Source organism: Schistocerca cancellata, chromosome 8 (assembly GCF_023864275.1).
Source record: "Schistocerca cancellata isolate TAMUIC-IGC-003103 chromosome 8, iqSchCanc2.1, whole genome shotgun sequence".
Taxonomy (NCBI): domain Eukaryota; kingdom Metazoa; phylum Arthropoda; class Insecta; order Orthoptera; family Acrididae; genus Schistocerca; species Schistocerca cancellata.
The window spans coordinates 135998738-136017319 of record NC_064633.1 but is presented as its reverse complement, the minus strand read 5'-3'; the positions used below and the strand labels follow the sequence as shown (position 1 = coordinate 136017319).

General features: G+C 40.2%; 2 non-coding genes across 2 annotated transcripts; one reads left to right on the top strand and one right to left on the bottom strand.

The window, feature by feature from the left end:
- Positions 1 to 7058: 7058 nt before the first annotated feature.
- Trnat-ugu (transfer RNA threonine (anticodon UGU)) lies at positions 7059 to 7132 on the bottom strand. Its single transcript has one exon. It is a non-coding gene; the product is annotated as a tRNA-Thr (tRNA).
- Positions 7133 to 7308: 176 nt separating this feature from the next.
- On the top strand, positions 7309 to 7383 carry Trnat-ugu (transfer RNA threonine (anticodon UGU)). Its single transcript has one exon. It is a non-coding gene; the product is annotated as a tRNA-Thr (tRNA).
- Positions 7384 to 18582: the final 11199 nt, after the last annotated feature.

The following is an 18582-nucleotide window of genomic DNA, read 5'->3' as shown; positions in this document are numbered from 1 at the left end:
TGTACCCCCTAGCTGGAGAGGAACCGAGTTCCAGTCAGTTTATTCGTCAAAGAGCGACATACCTCCTACCATCTTGAGTTTTACTGATGCAACAGATAAGGACAGAATGATACTTGAATTTTCATTTAATAAATTTCCGCAAATTTTTATGTGGATCCATGCCTTTTATTTTACCATTTTTTATATTTCCTATCAAATAGCACCCCGGATGTGGCTTGTCAACAATGATATACGTACCAACATATAACAATTGCCATTTTTTATTCAATGCCTTTAATTTCGATGATTTCGGACGCGTTCTTAGTAGTACCTCCTGTCCAATCTGGAATTCTGTTACGTTTTTCAATTTCCTGTCGTAAATTCCTTTCCTTATTTGAGCTTGCTCTTCCAATGTTATTAGCGCTCGCCGTACTTTCACATCTAAGACTACGTCTTTGTGCCGTAATTTAGGAATCGGTTTTGCCCATTCATCTAGCTCCACCTTTTCAAACATTAGTTCGGCCTGTGTGTGCCCTGTGGATGTGTGTGGTAGGTGATTTACTATATGCTGAAACGGACCCACGTATTCTATCCATTTCCTTTGGTTCTGTGGTACATATGTGCGGATAAACCTATTAAATTCACGGAAGCACCGTTCGACGGGACTTGCTTCCGGGTGGAACTTGGATACTAAAATATGACTTATGTTTTGTGATTTTAAAAATGATTTCCATTGGTCACACGTAAAATTTGAGGAGTTATCAGTTAGGACTGCTTGGGGTTTCCCAATGCGTGGTATGTAGTCTTCCAGAATTCACCTTATAATTGGCCCTGACCTAACTGTTTTGACTGCGTACAGCTGGAGATACTTACTAAAAACATCATACAGGGCTACGATGTATTTAACTCCGCCGCGGGCTTGGGGATAAGGTCCTGCGGCGTCAATAGATACAAGATCTCTTGGTTGCTTTGGTATTATTGGGTGTAGTACGTTAAGACATGTCCTATTCTGATGTTTGACCTTTTGACACACCGCACAGCGTCTGATTACTTGCTCTATACGTCGCCTCATATTAGGGAAATAACAATACGTAGAAATTTTGGCGGCACACTTTAGCACTCCATAGTGCCCCCATGTGCGGTGCGTGTGTTGAATTAAGTTTTCCACATATTCCTGAGGTATGCACACACACCACTTATCCATTCGTCGATCTCTTCTGTGAAAGAGAACGCCATTATGTATAATGTAATACTGCTCTAAACTTTCGTGTGTTCTAGCCTGCACTTTTTTCCTTACCTTGCTCCATCTCGGGTCTTCTTCCTGTAAACGTTGCGTGTTTTTGCACATTTTAATATAATATGGTTTAAAAGTTCCATCGTTTATTAAAAGCACCTTGAAGTCTGATGTGTGTTCTTCTAACTCGTGGAAATCGGTAAGACCTTGAGGTAACCGTGATAGTGCATCTGTCAAAACATTCTGTTCCCCTTTTATGTACACTATCTCAAAATCAAACTCTTGGACATACATGCACCACCTCGCTATTCTTTTATGTAACAACTTGCACGTCAGAAGAAAGGACAAGGCTTGATAATCACAGTAAACTTTGGTATGTTTTCCCCAAAGGTAATATTGAAATTTACGAAACGCCCAAACTAGCTTCTAGCTCAGTTACGGAATAACATCTTTCACATTCTGTGAGGGTTCTACTGGCAAAACTGATTACATTGACTTCTTCCTTACCATCCTTTGTTATTACTTGAAACAGGCACGCACCGAGCCCCTGATAACTAGTATCGGTGCTTAAACGAAAATCCAATTCCATATTTGGTTGTTTCAGGATAGGCGCGTTAATCAGCGCCTGCTTAATCTGCTGAAAATCATTTTCACATTCTTTAGTCCACAACCAACTGTGGTTTTTACGCAGTAAGTTTAATAGTGAACTACTGTTCAACAATTGTTGTGGCAGAAACTTCCTGAAAAACGAGGCCATTCCTAGAAAACCTTTTAATTGTTTCTTAGTATAGGGTGATGGGAAATTCCGTATCGCATCCAGTTTACTGGGATCAGGTAGAAATCCTACTGGTGAAATAATATGCCCTAAGAATTTTATTTTTTCCTTTCCGAATTCAGACTTTTTAAAGTTAACTGTGACATTGCATTCATCAAATTTTTGAAAAATCCTTTCCAAAATACTTACATGTTCATCCCATGTTTGAGTTGCAATTAATAGATCATCAACGTAGAGTGTAAGCTGGCTAAGCAGTTCCGGTCCAAGTACCCTGTCTAATGCTTCAATAAATACACCAGCGCTCACATTTAATCCGAAAGGCAACACCCTACATTGGTAGTTCCTCCCGGCATTTATGAAAGCTGTGTACTTTCTACTCTCTTCATGTAATAAAATTTGCCAGTACGAAGCTTTCAAATCAAGGGATGTTAAATACTTAACGCCATGAAACTTTAATAGCTGCTCTTCTAGATTCTCTGGCCTTGTTCTTATAGGAACGATGATTTTGTTTATTTCCCTCGCGTCTAACAACAACCGCACCGTTCCGTCAGTTTTACCAACTGCGAGAATCGGACTGCAGTAAGGTGAGTGCGATGTTTCAATAACCCTCCACCTAGTCATACGCTCTATTTCTTTTCTTACTGCCTCTTTCTTTGCCCAAGGGGTGCCATATGACGTTCTACAATATGTTTCATGCGGGTATACTTCCATTTTATACTCATATCCCTTAATAACACTAGGTTGTTTACGAAAAATGTTATGATATTTGAAGAGTAATTTTGTCAGTTCACTTCGCTGTTCGTTGTTAAGACAAGTGGATTTACTTATTTTACTGTCTACTATTTGCTCATCGAGGATCTCCCTACCAGCGTCAAGTTCCATCTCCTTTGCCATTAAGGACTGAGGGTAGATAAGTTTAATATTAATGTCTGGTATCGGCTTAATCTGATTTGTCATTGTAGTTCTTATTAAGTCACAGTCAGTGTGCGCTCCCCTACATGAAATTGACATTCCCCGCTGCCGATATCCATTTTTATCCCATATCTTCTGAACACCTCCATACCATGTATACAGTTCACTATAAGTTTGTCTACCAACAAGAATGTACACTGCAAAATTACACCACATATGCTAATGGGTATGCTGGCCTGTAATTTTATAACTTTAGATTTACTTCCCATCGCCGTTACGATCTTACAGTTCTCTACAGGTAGTGTGGGAACATTTACTTCCCTCGCTATCTCTTTGAACAAGCTAGTAGACATTAGGCTTGTCGACGCGCCAGTATCCAAAACAACTAGTACATCCATGTTTCCCACCTTTACCTTTATTGTTGCTTGAATAATTTCACTTATCTTGCGTGTTGTTTCTTTCTCTTCGATAAACAAGTCTTCTTTCATTTCTGCGTCCTTATCATACCTTAAAAATAGATTCCGGGTATGCTGTATGTGTAGTTTGTTTCAGTGTCTGCTTCCTCCTTTCTGTTCCTGTTCGTTTTAGTGTTTAAGTCGCTCATATTAGTACTGTGGCACACTGACAGATCATTACCTTCTTCCTCTAGTCACGCTCGATTATTATTTCCTGGGGCCGGTAAAGGTATTGTTTCATTTTCTGCCGTCATTTGTACTGTGTTTACCGTCTGTTCGCGTGCTCGCCAGTTCGTGTCCCGGTTGTTTCGATTTGACTGTACGGGCTGCCTGTTATCTCTCGGATCCCTGTGTTGCATATTCCGTTCCTGGTAATTTACATTTCCTTGTCGCCTATTGTCGAAGTTTTCCCTCGAATTTCTATTGTCTCGGCCATTACTGTACCTATGGAGCTGATATTTAGTTTCGAACCCTCGGTCACCCTGTGGCTGATGGGTAGACTTGTTGTACGGATTTCCGTTGTGGCGCGGCGGTGCATACGGATGCCATTCATTCATACGCACACGATCGTTATAATTTCCAAAGCCGTTGAAGTTACCGTAGTTCTTCCCGTTTGGGTTGTTTTCATTACCCTTAGGATAACTAGGCGTGGCTTGCCCATCCTCATGAATCAGATCTACTGAGTCGTGCACTGAAAGAAAATACTCGAGATCGTATTCGGGAACAGTTATTAATTTTTCCTTAACATTTGCAGGTAACTTTTTCTTTAAGATTTTCAGTACATCGACATGAGATATCGGATTATTCCAGTAACGGGTCTTGTTTAGGTACGTTTCAAAATAGCTTCTTAGCCCCCCGAATTTTGAATGATATGGTACTTGGTTAAATACCTGTCGTCTTAACCTCTCCTGGATAGCTGTTGACCAGTATTTATCTAAAAATGCATTCTCAAACTGATCATATGTCTCGCAAAGTTCTGACATCGCCGTAGCTCACAAAAGGACATCACCCTCGGTGTGTCCTACTACATGTTTAATCTTTTGAGCTTCTGTCCAAGTCCTGGGCAGTACATTTCTAAAGGCTCGGACAAACACTACCGGGTGCGTTCGCTTTTTCCCATTTGAGAATACGGGAAACTGTCGATGTTTCATTAAGCTCTCATCCATTAACAACTCTGTCCAGCGCGGCGGAGCAGCATGTCCCTGCGGTGATGGTATATTTGTTTCAGCAAAGTTTTGCCCGCTGCTCGCGTCGCGCATCGACATGCGGTCGCGCGGCGAGGGTTGGGCATTGTTCTCCGCGCCACGAATTTCTCCCACTGGCGGATGGCTGTTTATCGCTCCGCTTACCACCCCAGGCGATGATATTACCGTACTTTGTTAACTATTTCGTCTCTTAACCGTTGTTCTAACTGTCTGATAACATGTCCTACGCGTTTTAAGATTTCTTCTTCCTTGTCCCCCATTACTTCCTTTACCGCTTCCACATAGGTACGCTGTTCACGTACGCATTCTGCTAACGTTGTATTTTCGTCCTTTGCATTGCTCTTTACCGATTCATAAAGCTGCACAATGTCTTAGTTGATCCTCTTGTGTTCTAACTTGAGTAATCCTGCCTCCAATGTGATTTTTTCTACATTTTCTGGCAAGTCGTTACAGAAAGAATGTAGTTTCCCTACTTCTGATTGTACATTGTCTAAGTTGACCTGCGTATTCTTTTGCATTGCCTGTAAATTCTCTTTGGTTTCTCTAATTCCTGATAGCTCCTGTCGATACGTGTGTGTTAGTGTTTCAAATTTTTCGCCCTTTATGCCTTTTAATTTCTCACCCATATCGTGAACCGAAATTTGTACTTGTTCATTAATTTTCCTATCCACCTCCGTGGAGATTTGTGAAATCTGCTGTGTGAACTTCGTGTCCAGACTATTGAGTTCTGTGCGCAAATTTTTAACCTCGTCTGAAATGGGTCTCATGTTTGTATTAACCTTACCGATCTCGGACTTTACTGTGGTCATGTCTGCTTGTATCGTTTGTAAACTTGACATTTTAGTCTCTAAACACGACATTTTTGAATTTATTGCTGCTTTTATTGCATGCATGCTTGTTTGTATGGTTTCTATTAAGGCTCGAAATAAGGCTTGCATATCTTCCGTATTCACTTCCGGCCTACGCCTGTCAGCATCTGCGTCCGTACTACGCGTACTGCTCTCATTTAAAATATTCTCTTGCCTCGAGGTGCCATTAGTTACGTCTACTGTAATTAAAGTATTGCTTGTAATCACGGGCGTCGAATGCAACAATGGCATGTCACGCCCAGCATCCAAATAATCACCGCTAAACGGTTCCGAACCACTCATTGTTACATTTTGCAAATGAACTTCCACTACATTGGCATTCTGATTTTCGAATGACATTTCCTTATTGTTTTGACCCTCCATTATAGAAATCCTTATATCACTGCAGTTATCAAATTAAAAATTTTCTTTTTTAATATTTTACTTCCGCGCTACTTCTCATGGGAAAAAATGCATAGACAGTTGTATGTAATTCTAGTCTCAACTGTTCTTCAATCAATATATTTTCTGTGTTAATAAAGAAATGTCATTATCTCTACTTGGCTACAATAGCGTTAATCTCTGAAGCTTTAGGTTCTGGATTTTAGGAAATAGGTGGATGGATTTTCTAATAGGTCTACTGGGAACACATTCTCTATATGCATTACGCGGTCCTACCTGATTGTTGTCTTGTAAATGGTACTTCCTCTATTGTGCTTTGTTGTGTGCTCTTGGTATTGTCGCCTTCTTCCTTCTAATTTATTTATTATCACCGTCTCCGTCACATCATCAGCGTACATGGAACATAAAGAAATTGTTAACAGACATGTAAATTCATCTTCCTAACAATACTAGTACTCACAGTTTCGCCCACTACGTATCGTGCCTGTCACCTGTCGCCACTTTATAATATAATAAAATAATGGAATACATGATAATAAAATGTTGAAATGCGTGGCTTTTTAAAATGTATTGAATTAATGAGATTAATTTTTCGGCATGAATGACAAGCACAATAAGCTGACCTATGCCTGGAAATAAGTTCGTATTAGTTCATATTATTTTGCAGGGCGAAGTAGTTTCTTTCTCCGCTGTAGATTTGTGCTTACCATCCTTTATAATGCTACGTTTGGTCGCCGTGTTCACCTTTGAAGTCTTGACCATATTCCCATTAAGGTTATCGGATCTTCGTAATTTTCCAAAGTACACAGGTGGGCTTCAGTTCTTGTAATTATTGTACTATTTGAAGTAACAACTCACACGACCTTTCTGTTAATAAAACAATACTGTATTTTTCTAAACGGTGCACATATGAAATACATACTCCTCACTTATTCATAGCGACCCCAAAATGGCGGTCTACAATTACTCGCTAAAAATGGCGTGCTTGTCACTCGTTCACTAGCTGAGCGCGAATCCTTCCTTCCTCCTACTGGTACCAGAAAAAATCCTCTGTTTTTTAACAACTGAAAGTCAAAACATACGTGACTGTAGGCATAGGCTCTATGATGGGCTACCGCTTCATCTTCTCTCTTTGCCTTTAAAGAAGACGAAAACATAAAGGAAATGCAAAATGAAATGATAATTAAATAGACACCCTAGCTGCAAGTAGGCGTTGATATACTTTATTGGGGACATGTTGAAAATGTGTGTCCCGACCGGGACTCGAACCCGGATCTCCTGCTTACATGGCAGACGCTCTACCCATCTGAGCCACCGCAGGCACAGAGGATAGTGCGTCTGCAGGGACTTATCCCTTGCACGCTCCCCGTGAGATCCACATTCCCAACATGTCCACAACACTACATTCGTAGTACGCCTAATAGATGTTTGCCCATCATACTCATTACTCGTGGCAGATTAATCTACCAAGTCCCGTACGAGTTCGGACATAGCGTGTGCCCGCGGTGGCTCAGATGGATAGAGCGTCTGCCATGTAAGCAGGAGATCCCGGGTTCGAGTCCCGGTCGGGGCACACATTTTCAACATGTCCCCAATAAAGTATATCAACGCCTGCTTGCAGCTAGGGTGTCTATTTAATTATCATTTCATTTCTACCAAAGCTGCATGGTCATTGACGGTAACTGTTCTTTCGGGAACAGATACTACCGTCATATATAGTTGGAAATGCAAAAGGTTTATCACATCCGCCAGGCGGATCCGTGTCGGGGACCAGGCGCTCCTTCCCATTCCGGAAAGCCGTGCTTTAGACCGCACGGCTAACCAGGCAGGCCATTATAAATATTAGTACTATGCCTTTCTTAATATTCCTCACATAGTTTTGGTTATATTTCTTTTCTTTTCCCTTTAAAATACCCTTCCACTACTGAAATGGGCATTCAAAGTAGATCGTATGATTAATTTTACTTTTTCCAATATTTTATGTGGTAAAATGACGTAGTAGGTAACGCTGAATTTATTTTTTATGAATAACATGTAGCTGGCTTTACCAGTACTTATCTTAAGAACTAACTAATCTACACATCACATACCATTCTACATTACATCTACATCATACTCTGCAAGCCACCTAATGGTATGCGACGGAGGGTAGTCTGGTATCACTACGTGATCCCCCCTTTCCTGTTCAACTCGCAAATGGCACGTGGGAGGAATGATTGTCGCTGAGCCTCTGTAATAGCTATAATTTGTACAGTATTCTCTTCGTAGTCACTTGGTGAGATGTATATGGGAGGAAGTAATATGTTGTCCGACTCTTCCTGAAACGTGCTATCTCACAATTTCAATAGTAAACGTCTCCGTGATGCGCAACGCATCTCTTCTAACTTTTGCCACTGGAATTTGATTCTCTCGCGGACTAAACGAACGAGTGACGAAGCACGCCGCTCTTCACCGGATCTTCTCTCTCTCTTCTGTTAATCCTACCTGGTAAGTATCCCAGACCGATGAACCTCAGTCTGGCATTTACTTTTCCTGCTATTTTTTTATGTAGTCATTCTGCTTAAAGTCGCTCTCGATAGCTACTCCCAGATATATTACGGCATATACTGTTTCCAGCAAATTTTCATCGGTAATGTAGTTGTCGAGTAGTGGATTTCTTTACCCATGTATGCGCTGTAGGGTCAACTGCCAGAGCCTGTACCATTTAGCAATCATCTGAGGATCATTCTGCATATTTATACTGTCTTCTGGCGTTGCTACTTTCTTACAGACAACAGTGTCTTCTAGGAACACTCTTAAAGAGCTTCCAGCGGTTTCTATTGATTCATTTATATACGTTCTAAAAAAACAGCAGTCCTTTACGTTCTAGAATTCAGGGGTTACAGCATTCCGGAAGTTGTGCTTTATATGGTACTATTTTCAATATTCTGCTTCATTTGCTTGCGAAAAACTGTAATGTACGAGACAAAGAATACTATAGAGAACACATCAATAGAAAAACGGGGGCTACGTCCTTGTAGTTGTAAGTATGACTTGAGTGCTTGATCTACATTTGGCTAATGCATCCTGAATATCGATGTTACTCTTCTGATGCACTTACCGTAGCTCTCTGTGAAAGTTATTTTTTAGGAAGTTTTCAAGTTGTCTTTCGGAGAACCTTTCCACTATGTTACAAAACACGCAGTCCTGACCGTATAAATACATAAGAAATCTTGTTCTCGGCAGTGTTTCACTGTATGTTCTGGTACAGCAACGTGAACACAGATGCGTCTATCATTAACGTAATTCTGTGTGTTAAGAAAATAGCTGGCCTGTAACTAAATTGACCAACCGCTCTTTAAATTTAGGTGAATCATTCTCGATCGAGCTACCACATCAAGAAGATGGTCATGACATTCTGCTTGTTGGGGTGTTTATTTTTCGTTGTGTGATCCATCATCTTTAGTGTCCAGTTCATGTGTCATTGTTTCTTCCACCATGTTCAGTTAATGTCTGCTTGTATGGCAGCAAACTTTATTTGGAAATCTAGTGTGTATACTCCAAGTATCAGAAGGTGTGCTTCCGCTGAAACGTTCGTATGTCCTTACGACCTGTGACCTTAAGAGTATTGCGTAAAGGTTAACGCTGCACAAATGACGAGTCCAAAGGCAAGCCCCATAAGTGATAGTCTACGTAATTTCAGGTTCATAGCTCACGATCAACTCAGCTGCTGCCATTTTGCTCATAATCTCGAGTATATTATGATAGAATCTGATTACATATTCGCTAAAAGAAAGCCGTTAATTTAGGTACAAACACAAACGTCTAGTTACTATTTCACTTACGTCTATGTGAGTTTTATTGTGAGACCTCTTGTGCTTGACATTTTGCCTTTCAGTGTGCTGTAATAGTTCTTTACGGCTATTTATTTGCCTCTCAGCTCTGAGTGGCTTTATTAAGAACTATGTTGCATTTGTTTCCTACACTTGCTTTGGATGCTACTGAGACTAGGCTCACCGAATCATCTGCATATGACACTATACTAATCAGTTCATGTCAATCGTTTAAAACTTGCAACAGTGGATCTGTGCATATGTCCCAGAAATGGGTCCTGCTTCCGAGCTTTGTGGACAACATTTAGTGATTTTGTGTTCGCTTGGCATTATAGAAGCAGAACACACAATGACTTTACCTTTACAGCAATCCATGAGACTATATTTACATCAATCCATAAAGAGACTAAAATAACACTCATATCTCTCATTCTTGCGTACAAGACCGACCATTATTGATTATCAAGCACTGCTTGTATGACGGGAAGAATCGCCACAACATATTCCTCCTCACAGATATTAACAATATATAATGTACAATTGATTGTGTCATCTGAAGATCTTTCCTTCCGGAAGCTATATTAAAGAGTGCTCAATTCGTACAATTACCCGTGGCCTGTAAGTCACAGTCAAAGAAACTCCTTGTGGGTTTCGCCTAAACAATTCATCAGGCACACCGGTCGGTAGATTTTGTGATTGGGTTAGTATCATCGCCTTTCGTTGTTAGTACTATATAGGCTTTTTCCAGGATACGTAACGGTCTGTCTTAACAGAGGATGTTTTGATAAACATATAAAAGGCAAATCTGTGGTTTAACTTACTTTGGAACGCCTGCAGATACTTTCCTGTTCTTAAGTGATCCAATTGTAACTGTCATCTCTCTTTGTGGAAATGTTAAAACTCCTCCATTTACAAATGGTTGCTTGAATTTTCATATAAAATGTGCACGGTGTTCGTTAGTACCTTTCCCTGTCAAGCGAGAGCAAGGACTTCAAAACGTATTACACGAAATCCTGCCAATTATTTTTCTTATTAATTCGCTTCGATTCAAAATAGATACTGTAAGTGGAATTATTACATCTCTGTTACAATTTTAGATGCTCTTTAAAATAATTCTCCGATTTTAGGTTCAAATGGTTCAAATGGCTCTGAGCACTATGGGACTCAACTGCTAAGGTCATTAGTCCCCTAGAACTTAGAACTAGTTAAACCTAACTAACCTAAGGACATCACACACATCCATGCCCGAGGCAGGATTCGAACCTGCGACCGTAGCGGTCTCGCGGTTCCAGACTGCAGCGCCAGAACCGCGCGGCCACTTCGGCCGGCTCCGATTTTAGATACTGCAATTCCATCACGTAATTCCTTTTAATGTCACGATGATTTTGCCGGCACTCTCTATCGACCACCCCAAGGGCACGCTGATGAACATACGGCCAGAACGTCCAGAACGAGCCCTACGGTTTATGTTTCTAAACAAGGTTACGTTGGTGAAACTTATCACTCAAGGTGTCAGATTATTGCTGAGCCTCCCACTCTGCCTTCCTCGGTTCCCAAGTGACAGTATCATCATCAAAGCCAGTGCTCTATCTTGCGTCAGGTGCTAATATATTAAAATGCTCTTATTTATTTTGTTCATACTATATAGGAGTTTAAGTGGTGTTCGGTTTCTACTTTGCCGCATGCTACCTACACAAAAGGTAGTTACTTTGTGGTAACTAAGAGTTGCATTTTTTCTACCTATCCACACTGCATTTTTAGTAGCTGGTGTAAGACCAGCATTGCTCATACCTCCTGCTCTTCTGTGATCCGTAGGAAGATACCCTGTTCTGTTCATCAGCAATAACTCTTGAATCTGTTTCTTCAGATCATGAGATAATTCATCAGACAACGGATAGTTCCCCAAAACAGATTTCGCGATAACATCCATAGTGAAAATATGTAGTCGTTTTCAGCTTTATAAAGAAGCCAATTCTAGTCTCTCCAAATCCATATTAGTGTCATATGAATACTGTAAACATTCATTAGCGCTGTAATAAACACTCATAGTGTCTTGAATCTGAATAGTAATGCAATGCTCATAACACAGTTGTAACATTTTGGTTTTAATTTGATGCTCTCTGAAAATTACAATATTTATCGAAACATTATAAAAATGACTTTGGGACACCTTCTCTATAGGAACTCATATGACAAGAACTGCGTCCCACTTGCTCATTGCATACTTAAATATAAACACAGAACATTGCAACCTGTAAATTTCTTAAAATACTCATATATTACGACAACTATTTTTCGAAACTTTTCAGGCTCATTTTGAGATGGTGCAAGTGAAAATTTCATTCTGTACCTTACCGTGATACTAGACACTGACTCGATACAAGAAAATCGATAAAAAGACATTAATTTACTATTTTCCAACAAATTCTGATATATCACTAACAGTTTATAGCAGTTCACCAACAGTTGGCCAAATATCAATTTCTAAGGAATGTAAATTACGTCGTTGGTGCATAAGTTCTTAGCGTTATTCAGTTTAATAAACACAACAGATGCACTTACTAGAGACTTTAATAATCAATAACATATTCTCCTTCACTATTTGCAAAAGAATGCCAACGCTGTAGTAATTTTTCGACCCCGAGAGTGTAGAAATCATGTGGTTTTGAGGTGAAGAATTCATCGAGCGCATTTTCATCCTAAATGGAAGTTCTTTGAAGGTTTTTAGACAGAGTGCGAAAAAGATGAAAATATGAGAGCATAAGATCAGGTGAATAGAGTGATGGCGGAATGACTTCCCAATTCACCTTCTATGTAGTGTTTTCTGTTAGTCCAGCAAAATGCGGGCAGACGTTGTCGTGGAGTAGCATCCTTTAACAAAGTCTTCTTGGCCGTCGTTGTCTTCGAGACTTCTTAGTTGTTGACACTGATGGATATGCCTCGTGGAAGCCATTCGTAGTACACCACACCGTCGCTGTTCCACCAGATAGGTAACACTATCTTTTGTGGAGGCGTGAAGGTCTTCGTACGGGGAGTTCTTGCTTTGTTTGGGCTCAATAATTCCTTTATTTTCCTTACGTTAGTATAAAGACACCGTTTATCGTCACCAGTAGCGATACACGATAGGAATGTGTGTTGCTAAACGAGCCGACTGATGACGATCAAGCAGAGACACACATATGGCAACCAGCTGATTTTTGTAATTGTGGCTTAGATCATGCGTTACTCACACACCCGAGTTTTGAATCTTTCCCACTGATTGCACATATCGCACGATGGTGAAAGTATCAGTTCATCACATTTACGACTTCTCGAGAACACTGAACTGGATCGTTGTGCATTAATGCGTTTAAACCCTCTTCGCCAAAGCCCGAAGTTCGCACTAGCGTACTATATGAGGCCTCCTTTACAGATACCGAGGAAGGTAGCACAGTGGTTGGCACACTGGACTCGCATTCCGGAGGTCGGCAGTTCAAACCCTCGTCCGGCCATCCTGATTTAAGCTTTGCGTTATTTAACTAAATCGCGGAGACGGTTCCTTTGAAAGGGTACAGCCGATATCCTCCATCTTCAATAATCCTAGCTTGAGCTCAGTCTAACACACATAGCTTTGATAGATGTAGAGAAAGCCTTTGATAATGTTAAATGGGATAAGATGTTCGAGGTACTCAAAAAAGTAGGAATAGACCATAAAGATAGAAAAATGATATGGAACCTGTACAAAAACGAGACAGCAGTCATCCGTGGACGGACAAAACAAGAAGAGGTGCAGATACGGAAAGGTGTCCGACAAGGTTGCGCACTATCCCCTGTTATCTTTAACGTATACATTGAAGAGGTGCTGAAAAAAGTAAGGGAAAAGTCACAGACAGGTGTAGTAATTCATGGCCAACGAATAGATACGATAAGACATGCCGATGATATAGCTGTCCTGGCTGAAAGTGAAGAAGATCTTGTAGTCCTACTGAATAGAATGGATAAAGTTATGGGTGAAGAATATAATATGAGAATTAATAAAGCAAAAACAAAAGTAATGACATGCGACAAAGAAGATCAAGTGAAAGTCCAAGTTCATGTAGGCAATGAACTGCTTGAACAAGTTGATAAATTTACTTACCTGGGCAGTAATATTACCAGGGATGGAAGGAGCAAGGCAGAAGTGAGAAATAGAATAGCTCAAGCAAAGGCTGCTTTTAACAAGAAGAAAAACGTATTAACATCTAAGAGCATCAGCCTTGAAATCAGGAAAAGATTTTTGAAATCATATGTGTGGAGTGTGGCATGCTATGGGTGTGAAACATGGACTCTCGGGACAGAGGAAGACCAGAAGCTAAATTCTTTTGAAATGTGGTGCTATAGACGCATGCTCAAAATAAAATGGATCGACAAGGTCACAAACGAAGTGGTTCTGGAAAGAGCAGGTGAGAAGAGAAGCTTCTGGAGTTTCATTGTTAAAAAAAGAGTGCAATTTACAGGCCATCCATTAAGACATAAAGAACTCCTGAACACAATCATAGAGGTATATGTCGAGGGAAAAAGACCAAGAGGAAGACCACGACTGAGGTACATGGATCAAATCGTAAAAGATGTGGGATGTAACACCTATAAAGAAATGAAGAGAAAAACTGAAAGACGCACAGAATGGAGACAAGCTGCCATTGTAGCTGTTGCAAACCAATCCTTGGATTGACCACTACAGAAGAAGAAGAGCTCAGTCTCTGATGACGTCGTTGTCGACTGGACGTTAAACACTAATCTCCTCCTACTGCTCCTTTACAGATGTAACACTTTCCTAAAATTCTTCTAACAAACCGAAGTTAAACATTCGCTTTCCCTGCTGCAATCATTACATGCTCGTGCTATTTAATATTGTTTCGCAACGTTACCCCTAGATATTTAAATGACGTGCGTGTCAAGCAGCGCAACACTCGAACATTATGAGTTTGTTTCTCTACTGAACTTCATTAACTTGCGTTTTTCTACATTCAGAGCTAGCTGCCATTCATCACACCATTTCTCATTCTATATACAGGATACAGATGATGTTACGCCTATCTACCTTGTGTGGTCGTGTTGGAATGCTGATCATATGTCTATTCAAAGTTCTAGATCACTTCATTTCAGTTTGACATTAGTTGCATTCTGATTTCGTTGTGTTGCGATTCTAATGGCCAGCTTTGTTTCAAACACCATACGGCAGGAAAACAAAAAACAAAATGAGTACAGAATGATGTATCTAGAGGGAAAATTTTGGGAATAACGAGAACGAAAAAAGTCTTTGCAAATAGATGTTTCGTCAGATGTAACGAGTCTAGTACTTCTCTCAACGCCGAGACATTTTAGGAATCGGGACATTAGCTTTTAGAAAATCTACGTACTTTCATGGATTTATATCTAGACTTGGTTGTTGAATTATAATAATAATGCATCGAGTATATGACTTACACTATAGAACTACCAACAAGCGAGATCTCATCCTAAATTTGTCCCCCATATCCAAGACAGGCTGTGGTTAAGTCAGCAACAGTCGTCTGATGACAGCAACAGTTTTCGTAATACTAACGTTCTCTATACTGTAAAAATTCCGCTAATGTGATAGTGGCTCCATTCCGTTGCTAATCTGTGTCACTACTCATTTCAGCTTCTCCTGGAATTTAACTGTGTCTGCCAAACTGTACTCACTCTCTCATCTTTACTTATGTGATGTTTATACGAGCCATGACTGGATTTGTAGAGGCAATTTGTTGTTAAATTAATATTGTCTTGCGACGACATGGTGATATTTGCTGCGTGCTAAGCCCATGACGAATGAGCACTGATGAAGTCGATAATTAAATAACTGATTGGATTCAGTTATAGATTTTGTATGATAATGTTGTAAGAAATGAAAGAAATCTGTCAGACTTGTAAGTAGGTGTAATCACTGTGTTTCGGACTAAGTGAGATTTCCGTAACGCCTGTATGTTGTTGTGGTTGTGGTCCTCAGTCCTAAGACTGAACTGGTGCAGCTCCCAATCCTACTTTATTCTGTGCAAGCCTCTTCATCTCCGAATAACTACTGCAACTTATGTCCTTCTTCATCTGCTTACTGTATTCATCTCTTGTTCTTCCTCTAAAATTGTTACCCTTCACACTCCCTCCAATACTAAATTGGTGATGTCTCAGAATGTGTCCTATCGATTGCTACCTTGTTCTAGTCAGGTTGTCCCACAGATTTCTTTTTACCACAATTCTATACCGTACCACCCCATTAGGTAAGTGATTTGTGCATCTAGTTATCAGCTTTCTTCTGTGGCACCACATTTCGAAAGCTTCTATAATCTTCTTGTCTAAACTGTTTATCGTCCATGTTTCGCTTGGATACATGGCTACAACTCATACAAATACTTTCAAAAAATACTTCCTAACTCTTAAATCTATATTCGATGTCAACAACTTTCTCTTCTTCACAAACAGTTTCGTTTTCATTGACAATCTACATTTTATATCGTCCCTACTTCTGCCATCTTCAGCTATTTTGCTGCCTAAATAACAAAACTCATCTCCTACTCCAAGTGTCTTTCTAATCTAATTTCCTCAGCAACATCTGATTTAATTAGGGTAGATTCTATTATTCTTCTTTTGCTTTTGTTGATGAACATCTTATATCCTCCTTTCAAGACTTTGTCCATTCCGTTCAAGTGCTCTTTCAATTCCTGTCTGACTTTCGGTTCGTGTATTTTACCCTTGCTATCTTCAGAATACCTTGCGTAGTGCAGCGGTGCAGGTCTCCCGCATCGTCCCCTACGCTCTGTCAAGGAGTTTGGGATTTTAATACATATCTTCAGAATTTCAAAGAGAGTATTCCAGTCAATATTGTCAAAAGCTTTCTCAAGTCTACAAATGCTATAAATGTAGGTTTGCTTTCCCTTAGCCTATGTTCTAATATAAGTCATAGAGTCAGGATTGCCTCGTTTGTTCCTACACTCCTCCGGAATCCAAACTGATCTTCCTCTATGTAGGCTTTTACAGTTTTTCCATTCTGTTTCGCAATCATGACAAATGAAACTGATAGTTCATTAATACTCACTCCTGTCAGTACCTGCTTCCTTTGGAACTGTGGTTAGTACGTTATTCTTGAAATCTAATGGTATTTCACTTGTCTCATACATCTTGTACACCGGGTGGAAGAGTTTTGTTATGGCCCACTCTCCCCAGGCTTTCTGGCGGAATGTCGTCTACACCTGGGGCTTTATTTCGACTTAAGTCTTTCAGTGGGCAGTCAAATTTTTCTCACAGTATCATATCACCCATCTCATCTTCATCTGTGTCCTCTTCCATTTCTATAAACTGGCTTCAAATTTATCTCTCTTTTATAGACCATGTACTTACTCCTTCCATCTTCCACCTTTCAGCTTTCGCTTCTTTTCTGAGGACTGGTTTTCCATCTGCGCTCGTGATATTCATACATCTTTGATTGTTCTGTATGCGGTATCTATGGTCCTTCTAGTGAAATACGCTTCTAAATCCTAACATTTGTCGTGCAGCCATTCCTACGTAGCCATTTTGAACTTCCAGTTAATCTGATTTTTGGACGTCTGTATTCGCACTAGTCTGTTTCATTTGCCGATTTTTTTTATAATTTCTCCTTTCATCTGTTAAATTAAATACCTCTTGTGTTAGCGAAGGATTACTAGGCCTTGCCTTTTTACCTGTTTGAGCCTCTGCTGCCTTCACTATTTCATTTCTCAAGACTACCATTCGTGCTCTAATGTATTCCTTTCCCTCGTTCTAGTCTCTTCATAATGCTCCTTCTGGAACTCTCAATAACTTCTCCTTCTTTTAACTTATCCAGGTCCCATCTCCTTTATTTTCTACCTTTTTTCCAATTTCTTTAGTTTTCAGTGTGTGTTGGGGCTTATGGGCGCTCAACGTCGAGGTCATCAGCGCCCTGACACACATTAAAAGGGACGAATGTGGACAGACTTAATGAAACTGAATCACACACGCAAAGAAAGCAGGAAAATAAGGAAAATGCTACATAATAACGGAAAACGTAAGGAAAGGGAAAACGTAGCAACAAGTATGTCACAGGAAATTGTCATTGGCTGGCCACTTACATAAAATATGGGTGAGCTTGTCACACACTGAGCAAATTAAGATCCTCTCCCTAAAATCTTTGTAAAAACATTTGACGTGGCACAGAACTTTAAAACTTTAACCACATTCGTCCGAGTATTGCCTAAAAGAGATGGCAGGTCCGCTGGCAAGTCAGCCGCCGCCCGCTGGTCAGAAAATAAAACACAATCCAATAAAACGTGGCGCACAGTGACCTGGACGCCACTAGCACCACACAGTTGAGGGTCCTCTCGCCGGAGCAGGAAGCCATGTGTCATAGGGCTGTGGCCTATCCGAAGCTCTTTAGTTTTAATCCACAGTCCTTAACCAATAAATTGTGCTCAGTGTCATCGTCAGAATGCTACTATGTACCTGGCAATTCCAAGTGAAAATATCGTGCTTTAGCAAATGTCAAAATTTAAAATATAATACTTGCGTAGATGTCTGAAATTTTTAATAAATAAATAAATAAATTTAATAGTCGAAGGTAACAGCGACGTTTTTTAAAATCGTATGACACAGTCCTGAATACTTTTTGTTGAAACTCTAATTTCTAGTCACTGCAGTGAATGACTCACTAAAACGAATAAAAAGAATTGAAGTTCATCTGAAACCGATCTATTTGGTTTTGGTGACAGACTGGTATGTTGCCTAGGTCGAGGCCTACTTTAGGCTGAAAGGTGATACTTTTGTGGTGAGTTGGCGAAGCTAACGAATATGAATGGTAACAGACTGAGCCTTAGCGAAGCCTAGTTAATGTTTGCCTCGCGCCATTCTTAATCGGTCGATTTCAGACGAATTCCAGTTAAATCGCACTGACTTTAGTTGCTCGCCTGCAACGATATCGTGATGGACTCGAAGAG